Here is a 15,345-nt window from a genome sequence, read left to right as displayed (position 1 = left end):
TGGAGCCCGGTTGTTGTAATTTGGAGGTCGAACCTGCTGCTGAGGTTGCTGCGACCTTTGTTGAATTTGTTGTTGCGAGACCTGAGGTTGATAAGCTGGCGCTGAATTAACAACCGGAGTTATTGTTGCAACTTGAGGTTGGAATTTCTTCTTGATTTTGTGCAAGACATTGCTGACATCTTGATCCTTTTTCTTCTGGAAAGAACTTCCATACTTCCTTGGACCAACAGATGATTCTGGTTCTTTGTTCAAGCGTCCTTCTCGAACTGCTTCTTCTAAACGCACACCCATGTTTACCATCTCAGTAAAATCACTTGGTGCACTTGCAACCATTCGTCCGTAGTAAAATGGACTTAAATTTTTGAGATAGATTTTTGTCATTTCTTTCTCTTCAAGTGGTGGACAAATTTGAGCAGCAACTTCACGCCATCTCTGAGCGTATTCCTTGAAGCTTTCTCTATCCTTTTGAGTCATGGCCCGGAGTTGATCTCTGTCGGGAGCCATATCCAGATTGTACTTATACTGTTTGACGAAGGCCTCTCCGAGGTCTCGAAAAGTACGAATCTCTGAACTATCCAAGTTCATGTACCATTTGAGTGCAGCACCAGTCAGGCTGTCTTGAAAATAATGAATGAGCAATTGTTGATTATCAGTCTGAGTTGACATTCTTCGAGCGTACATCACAAGATGACTTTGTGGGCATGAATTCCCTTTATACTTCTCGAATTCTGGTACTTTGAATTTGTGAGGAATCTTAACATTTGGAACCAAACAGAGGTCTGCAGCATTCTTTCCAAATAGATCTTGTCCTCGGAGAGTCTTGAGTTCCTTCTGCATTTGCAGAAACTGTTCTTGGAACTCGTCCAATCTTTCATACACGCCAGCGTCCTCACTTGGAGCGTGATGATATACTTGTCCGCCTTGCGGGGGAAAAGTATGCATAATGGGCTGTGGAGAAGCCATGACAGCAGATCTTGGTATCTCAGCATTCTGTTGTGCAAAACCCATTGCCGTTGCTCTTGGAACTTCAATTTCCAGAGGTTTGTAACCCTCCGGTGGACGCATATCCATGGTGACTTTTGGAGCTTCAGAAGCTGGAGGTATGTACCCTTCTGGAGTAAAGTTATACGGCATGCCCCAAGGTCGATCAGGCGGCATGGTATACTGAGGAATAGGAGTAGAAACAATCTCGGAAACCACAGTCCTTTGTGGTTCTTCTGGCGTTGGTCGATTCTGCGCAACTACCAGGGCTTCTACCATACTATTGAGTCTTTCAACAGTACCTTTGAGAGTATTAATCTCTTCTCTGAGTTCTTCATTCTCTTGCTCAAAGTCTTCCATTCTTTTCTTGCGACTTGAACGAGTGTTGTATGGATGAGACAGCTTGAAAGTCTTGGTTCACCTCCTTCTCCTCCTCTCTTTCTGGAGAAAGGAAAGTGACTATTAGATCCGCGACAATTCTCGTGTCAGTGCGTACGACTAAAGCGATGTATGATATGCAATTAAGTTAATATTTTTCAAGGAAACACCATAATTACGTTATGAAACATCAAACTTTTATTAATTAAGCGAAAACGCCGTTTTTACACACTTTGAAAATGGAAATACAGAGGAACTGAGAGAAAGGACTCTAAAACTTTGATGATGAGCCGACTTCACGTTCTAACATCTTCTTCTGTTTCTTGAGCTGAGCGTTCTCTGACGTGAGCTGATCGATGATCCAGGAAGCAGGAGGGATATGATGAGAAAGTGACGATTGTGTCACTTGTCGATCGAGCACTTCAAGTAACTCATCCTTCCTTCTTAGGATGTTCCGAATTTCAACATTTTCCATGTTGACAATTCGATACTTGTTCCTCCAAGCATTCCTTTCTTGGCATACCTTGTTTAATGCCGCTTGTAATTTTTCAACATCGGTGGAGAAAAGGTAAATTGGTTCCCTTAGGGGAATAGGTTCTTGATGTTGATATGGCATCCTGAGCTTGAATGCTCTGACGCGTACCCATTGAAGGTAAGGATCCAGGGAGATGCAAAGATGTTTTCCTAACAATCTTCTCCCTTTGCTGTGAACAAGACGCCAGGCTTGGACAATTTCTTTTTTCAGCATGTTGCCATGATCGTCGATGTTCTTGAAGAACAGACCCTCCAATTGGATATTACTTGGAATATTTTTCATGGGATATCCGTATTGACGACGGGCTAAAGCTGGATTGTAACTGATTCCTCCCTTAGTTCCAATAAGGGGTACGTTGGGAAAACTTCCGCAACTGAAGATGATCTTGGTTTCGTCGTTGTCAGGACTACACCAATCAATGTCTGTATGAGTGAGAGATATGATTTTCTGTGACCAGTAAAGGCCATCCCTCATTTTCCAGAAAGTGCTAGACTTTGGCAGGTGTGAAACGAACCATTCGTATAACAATGGTACGCAGCATGTGATTAATCCTCCTCGCTGCAGGTTTTTTGAATGCACAGAGTGATAAGCATCCGCAAGCAAGGTTGGAACTGGATTTCCAATTAAGAAGATCTTAATTGCGTTGATGTCGACGAAATCGTTAATGTTAGGGAACAAAAACAATCCGTAGATAAGCAAAGCCAAGACTTCCTCAAATGCGCTCATATCTTGGATGCTGACGAAGTACCGAGCTTGATCAAACAGGAATTTGGAGGGCAATCCTTGAATTCCTCCTCTACTCACCATATGAGTTCTGATGTCGACTACGTTCAAAGGAGTAGTTGCAGCAATGATAATGTCGTCAGGATTCTTTTCCAAACCGGAGTACGGATCTTGCGCGTACACGGGTATTCCAATCAGACGAGAGTACTCCTCTAACGTAGGCATGAGCTGATAATCTGGAAAGGTGAAGCAGTGATACGTTGGATCGTAAAATTGTACCAAGGTGGGAAGGATTCCATCCACAATGTTGGTATTGAGCAAAGGCAGAAGTTTTCCATACTTCTCCTTGAAAGCCTGGGGGTTGACCACCAGTTTTCCGAGCTTTCCCAGTTCCTCGACCTGGGGAATCTTGAAGGTGTATTTCCTAGCTCTCTTTCTTCCGTAATCCATGGTATAGATCCTTAAGTCCTTTCTCCGTTTCTCTCTTTCTATGAAGTTCAAAACGTTTGTTATTTAGTTTCCTTGAAAAACGACTCGAAAAAGACTCTTTTTGTTTTTAGTTGTTTATTAATGAATGATGCATGAATGCATGAATGCACACACAAGAGTTTTAAACAAACATGGCGTTGAAGGGTATAGTGGTCATGAAGTCCAAACGCAATCCCCGCCCCAATGGTAAACTAAGGTTAAGGATTTTTGTACCTGTAGAACGGGTTCTAGGGGTCTCAGAGTTTTTGCTCAACCTTAAAGATACGTTGATTGGTATCTATAAGAGAGTTTTCTCTGAGTGTAGTATCTGCGTGACAATTACTTCCGTAATCACCGCTCTACGTCCTAAAAAAAGGCTTTAAGTGGGGTTAATGTGTTTCTAGGTCCTCCTGGTACAAATCAGTCTCGGAATGCAGTGGCGCAGTTAATCACAACCAGCCAGGCAAATCCCAAGAGTAGACTTGGAAACCAAGATTAGAGGGCCTTCACCGGGAAGACATCCTCCATCCTATCTTATGTTGCACTCAAATCCGGGTATAGGATTTCTCACCACAAGGGGGAATCAAGCCCTTTCCCGATACAGAATAAACAAAATAAACAAATATATATGCAACAAACACATGATATGACACAGAGGTTAGGCAGGACCTCTCTTGTTTGAGGGGGGATTTGGCATCCCTAATTCCTCATTGGGGCTGGACCAGCAACAGGTCAACCATTGGTTTGGATGAAAAACCAAGGTTTTGAACACTTATATCCCCAGCAGAGTCGCCAGTTTTCTGTGGTGGTCGTTTTCTTTACCTCCCCGTTTCACTTCGGAGGACGGCACGCTAAACCCTTCACGGGAAATTTGGAAGGAGAATGCGCCCGTGGTGGGATGAATTTTGTTTCAGTTCTTCCTACGATATCACACGAACTTTCTTATTTGTCCTACGAGTAGGAAAGGGGAAAAAAATCTCAACTAAACCCTAGGAGTTTGCTAAGTGTGGGGATTTCACCTAGACTAGAAATTCTGGAGTCCGGGAGGTCGGTTATACATAGGGAAGTGTTTAAACACCCTACATATCTGTAGTACTCTACAGGAACCTTCTCTGTGTCATTTGTGATTGTGTTTGCTGCTAATGATTGGGAAAGTTTCTCCTTTGTGTTAGGAGAGAGAATTGAATTGATTAAAGAAAGACAGACAGATAGACATACTGACTATTTTTGGTATTTTATTAGCTCGCTGAGATTCCTTGTGAACCTCATGCCTACATATCCCTAGTGGAAGTCAGAGCTTAATGTAGTTCGGGGAACTAACTAGGGAAATTAATTGTTTTTTTGTGCCTTGCTTGAAGCTCAAGGTTGAAGCTTGGAATTAAATCTCTGTTTACAGTAAAGAGACATGAAATCATCTTTACAGAGAGGTATTTGTACTATTCTACCACAAACATTTAAAGGAGTGACAGAATAACTGGATTCATTTCATTCAAGAGGGGAGTCTACTTGGTTGATCAAGTATGACAGCCATCGTGCCTCTAAAATGAAAGAAAGATGCTCATCCAAATTAGGGAAAGTGTACAAGTCTGGGGATGTGCCAGAGCATGTCTTTCAGAGTCCTAAATGGGAGACTTTGATTGAAATTGAAATTGAAATGTTTGTTTGTTTGAATGTGGTAGAGTAGTAAAAATATCTCTCTATAGAGATAAGCTATGTCTATCTACTGTATAAAAGATTTGACTTTAGCTGGCTTGTATGAGGCCCAAGCTTGAGGCTTTTTGATTGATTAATTAATATTATTGACTCTGGGAGATGACTCCACTGGGAATTAATTACAGGGTATTTTTGTGTTCTGTACAAAGCCCATAATTGAGGCTGACTCTTATTTAGGGATACTCTATTTGTGTGCCTTGTACAAAGCCCAAGGTTGTGGCTAACTGTTGAGGATAATTGAATGAATGACTCTATTTTATGTGCCTTGTACAAAGCCCAAGGTTGTGGCTAACTCTAGCTAGGGAAAACATTATTTTCTGCCTTGGACAAAGCCCAAGGTTGTGGCAGACTTTTAAATAAATGAATTGAGTATGGATGACTCTAAGGGGAAAAGATCCTAGGTGTTAGGAATCTTTGACACATGAAAGTATGGTTTATCTGCCTTGTACAAAGCCCAAGGTTGTGGCTACTGAATGATGAAGAACTCACTGGGGAGACTCTATTATCTGCCTTGTACAATGCCCAAGGTTGAGGCTGACTCTTGACAGGGGAGTTTTATTGTTTGGTGCCTTGTATGAAGCCCAAGGTTGAGGCTAACTGTTTTTGTTGGTTTTGACTCTAATGAGGAGGTTTTATTTATTAAAAGTCTGTTTTTCTTTGGAAGCTAACCCTTTCCAGGGATTTTGACTCAGCTGGAGAAATTATTTGGTAAAAGACTGACTTTATCATGTTTTTTGGAGGCTGACCCTTTCCAGGGGTTTTGACTCTTTTGGGGAAATTATCTCCTAAGAGAAATGAATCTTTATTTTTTTGACATTTTTTATTAATTGACTTTGGAGGCTAACCCTTTCCAGGGGTTTATATTAAAAATGAAAGAATGTGTGGAAGCTAACCCTTTCCAGGGATTTATTGAAATGGAGGTTGATTTTAATTGACTTTGGAGGCTAACCCTTTCCAGGGGTTTTGTTGAAAATGAATGGCAGAAAGATTATCTAATGGAGACTTCTTGTTTAAAGCCCAAGATGAAGGCTGACTCAATGCTGAGGATGACCCAAAGCATGGATCCTAGACTCTGCTAAGGAAGATTGATGAAGATAAGGGTGACAGAGACTGTCCATGTCTCTCATTCCAAAAGGTGTACTCAATGCAGAATTGAGACAAACTTAGCTTGTTTAAAGTCTGGTTTAAATTGGAAGAAACTCACCAGGGTAGGCTAAAAGGTGGCTAAAGACCTGTTCCTATGTTTATAAGAAACCTGATGGGTCCTTGTATACAAGCTCAAGAGGAAGCTGGAAATGCTTTTAAGAAGCCTGTGGGTCCTTGTACAAAGCCCAAGAGGAGGCTAATCGAGGGTCCTTGTTATAGCACAAGAGAAAGCTATGTAGTTTTGAACTTATTTTGGCTCTAAGCAAATGGGTAAGAGGTTTCACCGGGAATAATTCCTCTTTGGGTGGATGTGTCCTATATTTTTGGATTCTAAGGTTTTTACCAAGATGTTTCACCGGGAATAATTCATCTTGGGGGTTTGAACTACAGATCTCTAATTAGGAAAGAGCCTTCACCGGGAAGACATTCTCAATCCTAGGCCATATTCCTATAATATATATATATATAGTTTAACTGTCCTAAGGTTTATACTCAAACGTAGTTCTAAACTAATATATGCACAATTTATATTTGACAGTAATTTAAATAAAGACTGTAAATTGAAAGCTTGTAAAGCCTAACCTGGATGGAGTGGAGGCCATTGAAGAAGTATGTACAGAGCCTCAACAGTAATTTTTGTTGTTTTGTTGATAACAGTTGAATATATATATGATAAACAGTTAATGGTTTTTGAAAACAGAAGAAGTGAAGATGGACAAAGGTCACATAGGTATCTGAAGAGTTTCACCGGGAATAATGCCCTTCAAATACTAGAAGAATGTTTTGAAAACAGAAAGAAGATTTTGAAAATACAGTTTTGAAAACAAGCTAAGAAGAGAAGGTTTTTGGGACTTACACTCTATTAGAGGCCCAGTACTTTACAGTACTGGTGTAAAAGCAATTGAAAATGATTTTGAATGATACAAGGTTTTGTTGTTTGAAAACCTTAATCATTTGATTTTATCAGAGATTGAAAACAGTTTTGAGAATTGACAAAAGTCAACTTAATTAAAGTAAAAATAAAGATTTTTTACTTAATTAAGACCTAAACAATTAGGGTTTTATCATAAACTTTATTTACAAAATGATTTAGGTTAAAACAAAGTGAAAATATGTATTAAAGTATTTAAGAAAACACCTAAAACATATTATTTTAAACCTAATAAAAATACATGAAATAAATAATATTTTTATGATTTTTTTGATTATTCACAAAATAGATATGTTAAATAAAAAGTGTGTGAAGAATGAAGTGAAAATGATTTAATTTGATAAGTGAATTAATTATGTGAAGTTGTGAAGAAAATGAAAAGGAAAAGTGATAAAAAAATATTTTGGCCTCACCATGGTTTGAACCCACGCCCTTGAAGCCAACAATCAAAACACACACCAACCAGCCAACGCGCGCATGGTGTTATAGAGGGCATTTCATTGCAATATGTGTGTTGTCTAGTGCATAGAGTGAAAAAAAGAAAATAAAATCAAAAGGTCTGAGGCGAGGGGGATTCGAACCCCAGACCTTGGGCATGAGGAGACTAAGAGCGCATGTGTGGCCACTAGGGCAAGTTATTCATTCGTTAAGGAAACGCCTATCATTAAAAATAAAACAAACTTCGCTCAGAGATTTGAAAAATGGCGCCACCCTCCATCTTCGTCTTCAACCTCAAGCTCCATCAATTCAAATTTCTGAACTCTCTCAACTCTCAACCATTTGCAATGATGTAAACATGAAACTTGCTCTAAATTCACTCACGATTCTAAATATGTAACTAACATGAATTAATATTAACTACATCTAACTAATTTACCAGAAATCGTGAAGAACCCTAAAATTTCAAAATCAAATTAAATGACTATACTGAAAGATAAATGGATGATGATAGAGGGTTTTCAATCCTCTGATGATGCTGAACAAGATAGAATCGAGCTATTTCACAAAGAGTACTTAAATTAGAGAAGTGAGGTTCAGAAACTTACCTCTGAAAATGGAGGTCGTGAGGATGATAGAGACCACCTGGGCTTGAATGAATGATCTCAATAGCTTCCCTGAGACTCAATGATGCTAACTGGATGCTTATTGTAGCCTGAATCCTTCTGAATTGTTCTATGGACCTCCCTCGATTTGAGCTTCAAGTGGACATGGAGGTTGTTGAATTTGGAGTTACAGACGAGCTGCAGCCATCTGGTTAGCTTCACTATGACCTGAGGAGTGTGCCTGGATGATTGGCTTGGCTTGAAACCTCCTGAATTACTCCATGGACCTCCAACTGCAAATGCTCCAAAGTGAGAGCAACAATGGTGTTCCTCCACTTACAGAAGTGATCCAGGTGCTTGGATCACCTCAAATGACCTCCCTTGAGATGTTAGAATGTTCACTTCCCAAAGATGAGCTCTGGTTTGAAGAAATCGATTCTTCTTGCCAAAGAACTTTGAAAAACAATGAACATGAGAAGAGAAAGAGAAAGCAAGGAATATGGTTGCTTTGGTGTGTTTTCTGAATGAGAATGAGGCCTCTATTTATAGGCAAATGGATGCAGATCAATTGGCTGTGGTGAGCTTGCTTAGTGTAGTGAGTTTGGTTTCTTAGCCATGAAGAAATTCAAAGAATCTCCAAAATGCAATGATGCATTTTCGGGCTAGCTTCCCCTATCCATTGATCTTGCAGGATCTTAGGGAACATTTCTGATATGTAGCAAGTTTCTATTGGCTTAGGAGAAGATTCCAATTGGTGAATCATTGCTTATCATAAATTCTCAAAAGTAATGATTACATAATCACATGTTCTTGCTTTTGGGAATCTTCTTCAATCTTCATGCCATGGTGAAAATGAATGCATGGTATTGTTTCAGACATGTTATGGGTCGTGTAGCATCCATTCATGAAGCAAAATGCACAAAATTGCAAAGTTCCAATTTGCACATGACCTATAATTTTACTTCATGAGGCCAACTTTGAACAAGCATAACTCCTAGCTCAAATTGAATTTGGAGAAGGTTGAACACAATTTGGAAAGCCCTAAACATCTACTTCAAATCATTAGTTTATGTCTTCTTCAGAATCATTTGGGAAATTTGTGAAAAATGAGCCCAAAGTTGGATGAAAACTAGGTTAAAACACTTAGAAAAATTTCTAAGTGTTTATGACCTAAACTTCAAAATTTCCAAAACTTCATAAATGGTTGATCTTTTGAAAAAAGTTCCCTTGTAAGATGTTGTTTTATTTTGCAAGATCTACAACTTTCATGTTGGAAGTTTTTTGAGTTGTGTAGGCGAAATTTTGAGTTCTCACCATGCCTTCAAAAACCCTAATTCCCGACTTTTTGTTCCTTGATGAATTTCTTTGAATTTCTTTGGTCAAATGACTTTGACATCCATATATTGATGATATTGATCTTTGAAAGTCATTTTTTGACCAAAAACCTTAAAAGTCAATGATGATCCCACACAGTTGACTTTTCCTGACAAAGTGAATTTTTGGGCTTTTGTGTAGAAACAAGATCTTCTCCTCAAATGATTGATGTAAATGGATTATATTGAGGTAGTAGAGATTCTTGAATCATGTCTTGAGTTTTGGATCCATGCCCTGATTAAAAGTCAACTATCTTGGTGAATTAGGTCAAAAACCCTAATTGTCGACCAGAGGACAATGATGACTGTAGACTTTGAATTGAAGTGTGATGTCTGGTGGACCTTGTAATATGAGTTATTTGAAGATGATTGATGTCTTTGAATGATCCCCTGAGGTTTTTTAGGGCTTCCCAAATGTGATCCCTGATTTCAGTCCTTGATAGGCTCAAAACCCTAGTTTGGTGACCTGAGTAAACCTGTACTCAGATGACTGGATGTCTAATCAATCATAGATGAGAAAAATGAAGTCCTTGAGCCCCATGATTGTATTAGGGACTAATCCTTGTATTGATTGATCCTTTGCCTGAGCTTTCTTGTCTTTGAGCATCCTCGATTAGATACCAGATGGAGAAGTAACTGCTCTGGGAACTTGTCTTGACCTGATGAAAAATCCTGAAGATATGCCATCTCAGGGGGGTCAAAAATTAGGGTATGACAGGTTCAACAGCGGTCGGCCCAATCTTTCTCCATTCCCGCGAAATCTTTTGAGAAATTTTAGGCTACGACGGTTGAAAATACAGTCGTCCCTCAAAATTCTAAAAGAAGGCGCTTAAACATTTGGACAGAGGGAAAAGTCGCTTCAATCTCTCTCAACCGTGAATCTCTAAACCCTGAATCTGAATCTCTCAACTGTGAATCTCTAAACCCTAAGTTCTCAAACCTTCATCCCTCTGCAACAGTGCATCTCTCTCTCTCTCAGCTTCGAGCTTTCCTCTCTCAGCCGCCACCACAAATCTCTCTTAACAGGTTTGTCTTCCATCTGTATAAATTGTGGATTTGCGGGAAAATGTTCCGTGCGTGATAGAGTTTAACGTGAAAATATGATGTCTAAACATGGTTATTAGTTGAGTCAAGGGTTTTGAATTTTAGTTACGATTTGATTTGTTAGGGTTTATATTTTAACGCAAGGGTTCCATTTTGAAAATAGGGATTTCAATTTTTAATGAACTTTTGTTTGTATGGTGTATTGATAATGTAAAGGTATGGTGTTTTCTTTGTTTATGTTTCTTCTCTCTATGTTGTTCATGAGATTGTATTTTTAAGCCTTTAGGTAGGTTTAGAGTTTCTAAAAACTTTTGATTGGATTTTTGTGGTTGAGTTGGTTTCAAACCTATAATGTACTTTTGATTGATTGAATTTTAGAAGATTGTTGAGTTTATCACTGAACAAGTCAATAAATTAGTCAGTACTATTCAACATTGGCTAAGTTACTGGGCCCAACCTTATTAAAATATGTACCTTGAAAGCTTATTCTCCAAGGCTTGGAAATTTGGAAAGTTTTAAATGATACTGCCGGTACGATACTCACCAATATCATCATTTTATGTTTTTGTTTATAGTGAAGAGAAGGTAGCTCTGGTTGTGTTCTTCAGCCTGTATCAAGCTCTCGGTATCCAGCTCTATGATGAATCAATTCTTCTCCAAGCTGCTCCTTCAAAGGTTTGTTTTTTGGAGCTGTTAATGAGCATTAAAGTACTTTTGCTGAAATAAGATGATGTGGGTTCGAACTCGCTCATATAGTTGAATGTCCATATAAAACTATCATTTTGGACCTTATCATTTTGAAATAAATAAGGTCATGGGGAATTTCGGGAAGTCACTGAAGTGGATTTCTTGGGTGAAGTCACTAGAAGTGAAAAAATTATCTGTCATTTATCTACCACAAGGAGCTCTATCGATGCAAGTATGACTTTTTACTCAAACTATTGCTCATTGAATCTAACATCCATCTCTATCTCTTAATATCTGACCTAACAGTTATATGTGCATGTTTTTATTGTATCAATAAATGCTTTCAGAATAATGGATAAGCACTTAAAGTCCCTTTCAAAAAAACATATTGATACAAAGTTCATCATGCTTGCAGAGGTTAGCTTGAACACTTTCTCAGAGTTCAATCAATAAATGTGTCATTTTACATATTATTTAAATGCAAATATTTATCTTGGCAATTCAGTAAAAATGTTAACTGTTAAAAATGAAATGTCGAATGCACCATTCTTTATTACAAAATTGGCAATCAAAACTTTGACTTGTGTCATACTCTTCAGGTGAGGACTAAAATCTTTTGCAAAACTGGCAATCAAAACTTTGACTAGCCAATAACCATTCATAACTTACTGCAGTGCCAGGTAATGAAGCTCTCTTGAAATTCTCTCCATTCTCTGAAGTCTGCACATGTTTAAAAAATTCCCTTTAGTTTATTTTCTCAAGCACTTAACTCTCCACTATGGATTCCATTGTATGAATTTAGTTCTAAATGGAGTCCAAGAATTGGGGTTTAGATATCTACAGTAGAAACTTAGATTCTTTTTTACATAGGTATTGATCTAAATCAGGCAGCTCGAAAGGTTACAGAAGTTCAGATTCTATTTTTCGAGGTATTGATCAAAATCAGGCTGTTCAAAAGGTCGCTGAGAGAAGAATTCAAATATAGTCGCATATTCAATAGGTTCTTGAACCCATATTCGTTTTTCATAATAAATAATATGTTTCATTTCAGATCTGGTGCAAGAAGCTTTAGATTCTGCTTTGTTATGGTGCATGTAAGTACCTTGGTTCATTTAAAATGGATCTACTTTTATGTGCTCCAGATCAAGCCAGAACTATTGCTGTTTGCTATGCGGACTGGTATGTTTGGAGTTAACTGTTAGCTAAGTTCATGAATAAGGAATTATGGCCAATGTGATTGATGGATTCAATTTCGGTATTGGAAATAATGATAAGCTTGAATTTGATTTTACAGTAGAGTGAAAACGAAAAACTTATGAAAATTAAGTGGTCCAATGTGTCTTAGAAGCATACTGCTAGAGAGTGATCAATTCATAGTAGTTGGTTCAATTTGTTGATCGAAGCATGTATATGGCACGAATTATTTATGCATTTCAGTCATCAAGTGCTTCAGAACATGTGACTTCGACAGAATATGATCATGTACATGGCATCAATTATGGCCATTGAGAATAATTGTGCCAGCTCACTACTGTAACTTAGATAGTTAATGCCACATTAGCTTGGTAGTTGTAACAGCTTAAGAGCTTGCTATCTTAATGTGCAAGTTTGTAAGCCTTGGGAGTAAAATTTGGTCCAACTAAGTGTAGGATAAGTAGGCTATAAATTCTATATTATGCTGTGAATCTCCAGTTAAGAAAATGATTCAAACGAATATACAAAATTTCAAATTTACCTTCTCTTATTTTCTCTCAACTGACAGAGCCAATCATAGGCATAGAAATAGATTATTCTTGGCCTAATTTGGTCATTTTTGTTGGCGCTTGCATACGAGGTCGTTGCCACTAATATGTTTTCATGATATTGATGATGATTCTTAATCTATATATCTATTTTTAGTGAATCTAGTTGTTAATGATGCAATAGGTGTCTATCTAATTTTCTGAACATCTGACATATTTTTCCTATAAGCTTAGCTAGAAGTATTCGTAGAGTATTTTTATACTACATGAAAATAATATTTTTATACTAGATTATTTGTATCAGTAATCATATTTCTAAATGTGTTTGGACTTTTTCAACCCGGTGAAAGTTCCAATAGTTCACCCTCACAATTCTCATGATCAGTTAGTCATAAACTTATTATGCTTCTTTATATCAAAAACCTCTAAATCTTGGAGGCAAAAATATGAATTGAGATTAATTAAGAAATATTAGAATATTGTTCAATTGGTTCATATTTTGCATTTGATTGTTTTAATCACGTCATATATATAATAAAGCTTAATGGTTGAGCTATATACTAGTTTGTTTTGTTATAATGTGTTTTTCACCTACAGAAAAAGTGTTAGCTAGTACTAATATGTTTTCTTATAATGTGTTCTTCTTTCTAATGTAATGTAAGGGATATATATTTCATGATCTATAAGTTTATTGGTTAAAGCTGGAAGTATATGTAATATTATGTATTTAGTAAGTTCAGTTGCAGGTTCAAAGACTGAACAATTGAGTATTCTGCATGGTGATGGTTTTTTTGGTCTCAGTAATGCTACAACTGTATTGTGCTTGTGTAAAACAAGTCTCAGGAATGCTACAAGTGTATGTGATATTTTGCTAGAAAAAAATCGATGTTGGTGAAGATGTAACAGGTTCTCGTTTTACACATGATGAAACCGTATCTTCGAGAGGAGACAACATAGGACTGCTCGACAAGTTTCTAGCCAAACTGAATATCGGGGCATTTGAACTTAAACTATTAGAAGCATATCCATGATATTGTATATGGACTGAATTTACAAAAGAACCGTTGTTGAGTTTCATTTCTATTATGGAGACTAAGCTCATTTTCATTTTTAAATATAGGAACACTCGGCGAAGAATCAGGACAAGATCGAGATGACCCTAAGTTGATGGCTATGCTAAGTCTAAAGCTTATATTTCCCGAATGAAACCGAGAAAGAAAACGACTAGAAGAGTTTGTTGGCTGAGTTGAAAAGCCGCGTGTCGAGATGCTCACAGTTTTGGATTCAGTGTGACTCTGCTCATCAAGATCAATGTTATAAGGCATACAAGGTATTTCATCAGGTTTTAGTTTTCTAAAAGACTCTGATTTTGCTTCATCTGAGTCAATTTTATTGTTGCTAGTGTATGTAACAGCACTTCTATTTAATTTAATCTGATCTCATACCTAAAGCACAAGTTTCAAACTAGAGTTATATTGTTAATACAAAAAAACTTTGTTCAATAACCAAAACCGTTACAAATACATGATCGCTACACATAAACAAATACAAGATAACTTGGAAAGAGACACAGTGCCAAACAAGTTATAGTACATCAGAATTTCCAAAAATTGTATGATTTTATAGTTCAAGTAGTGACATTCATGATATCCAACTCTTCTTTAAACTATTGATTCATAACATGGACAGTATTTATAGCTAATCACGAGCTTACTAATTTGTTTTCTAGCTGAATCTACGCAGACACTCTTCAAAGGTTTTGGTTTATTTATTGTTATTGAAATTTGATTTTTAAGATTTGATTTTTAGGTGGAATGAAGGTTAAGCTGACAGAGATGAGTCATCTCCTTATGCTGCTATGCTTGCAGCACAGGATGTTGCCACCAAATGCAAGGTAACTAGATAACTAGATGAGTCATCTCCTTGTGTTGCTATGTTGTTATGCCTACCTGATACCAATAGATTTGTTGGTTTGATTGATCCTATAGATCGTTGACTCTGCCCGTTCCATTTTAGAAGCATTGACAAATATGCTTTGTTGATGAATCCACCAGCAAGGAGTTTAGAGGAATTGAAGTCAGATAGAATTTCAAGTATTTATTAGTGTTTTAATCTTCTTAGAACAACATCTATTGCATCTACAATTTGTGCGGCTACGGAGCTAATGCATCTCTTTTCTCATCTTATATTACCAATGGAGCTCTCTTTGATAAGTTTGGTAGAAGAACATTCTTTCTATGAAGTTGCAATAGAAATTTTATCATCACAATTGTTTTAGGTTAATTTTGATGTATTTCTTAGTTAAGTTATGTTTGATCTTGAGAAATGTCTCTGTATTTAGTTATTAAATTTTGTAGATCACATTTGTTTCAATATATTTTGAATATACTAGTTAACATTTAATAATTGGTTAGTCATTTTTAAAATTAATATATTTAGCGGGGGTTACAAACCTCCATAATTTAATTTAAAGTAAAATGTAACATAAATAACAATAGTTTGAAACCGTCGCGACCAGAATTGAAAAAATAATTCAATCTAAAACTCACGACGGTTTGTAACCGTTGTTACTTGCAATTTA

At 37.2% G+C, this 15,345-nt stretch overlaps 1 long non-coding RNA gene across 2 annotated transcripts; it reads left to right on the top strand.

Annotated features, from left to right (window-relative positions):
* The first annotated feature begins 11,133 nt into the window (after positions 1–11,133).
* LOC131611486 (uncharacterized) lies at positions 11,134–15,025 on the top strand. Of its 2 annotated transcripts, XR_009286935.1 has the most exons (7): positions 11,134–11,254; positions 11,370–11,439; positions 11,622–11,702; positions 11,893–13,799; positions 13,885–14,094; positions 14,574–14,658; positions 14,753–15,025. It is a non-coding gene; the product is annotated as an uncharacterized LOC131611486 (long non-coding RNA). The 2 variants fall into 2 exon arrangements; XR_009286934.1 differs by having other exon boundaries at positions 11,893–14,094.
* The last annotated feature ends 320 nt before the right edge of the window (positions 15,026–15,345 follow it).

This window comes from Vicia villosa, linkage group LG6 (genome assembly GCF_029867415.1).
Source record: "Vicia villosa cultivar HV-30 ecotype Madison, WI linkage group LG6, Vvil1.0, whole genome shotgun sequence".
Lineage (NCBI taxonomy): Eukaryota > Viridiplantae > Streptophyta > Magnoliopsida > Fabales > Fabaceae > Vicia > Vicia villosa.
The sequence above is the reverse complement of the archived record's forward strand: the minus strand, read 5'-3'. Positions and strand labels throughout refer to the sequence as shown.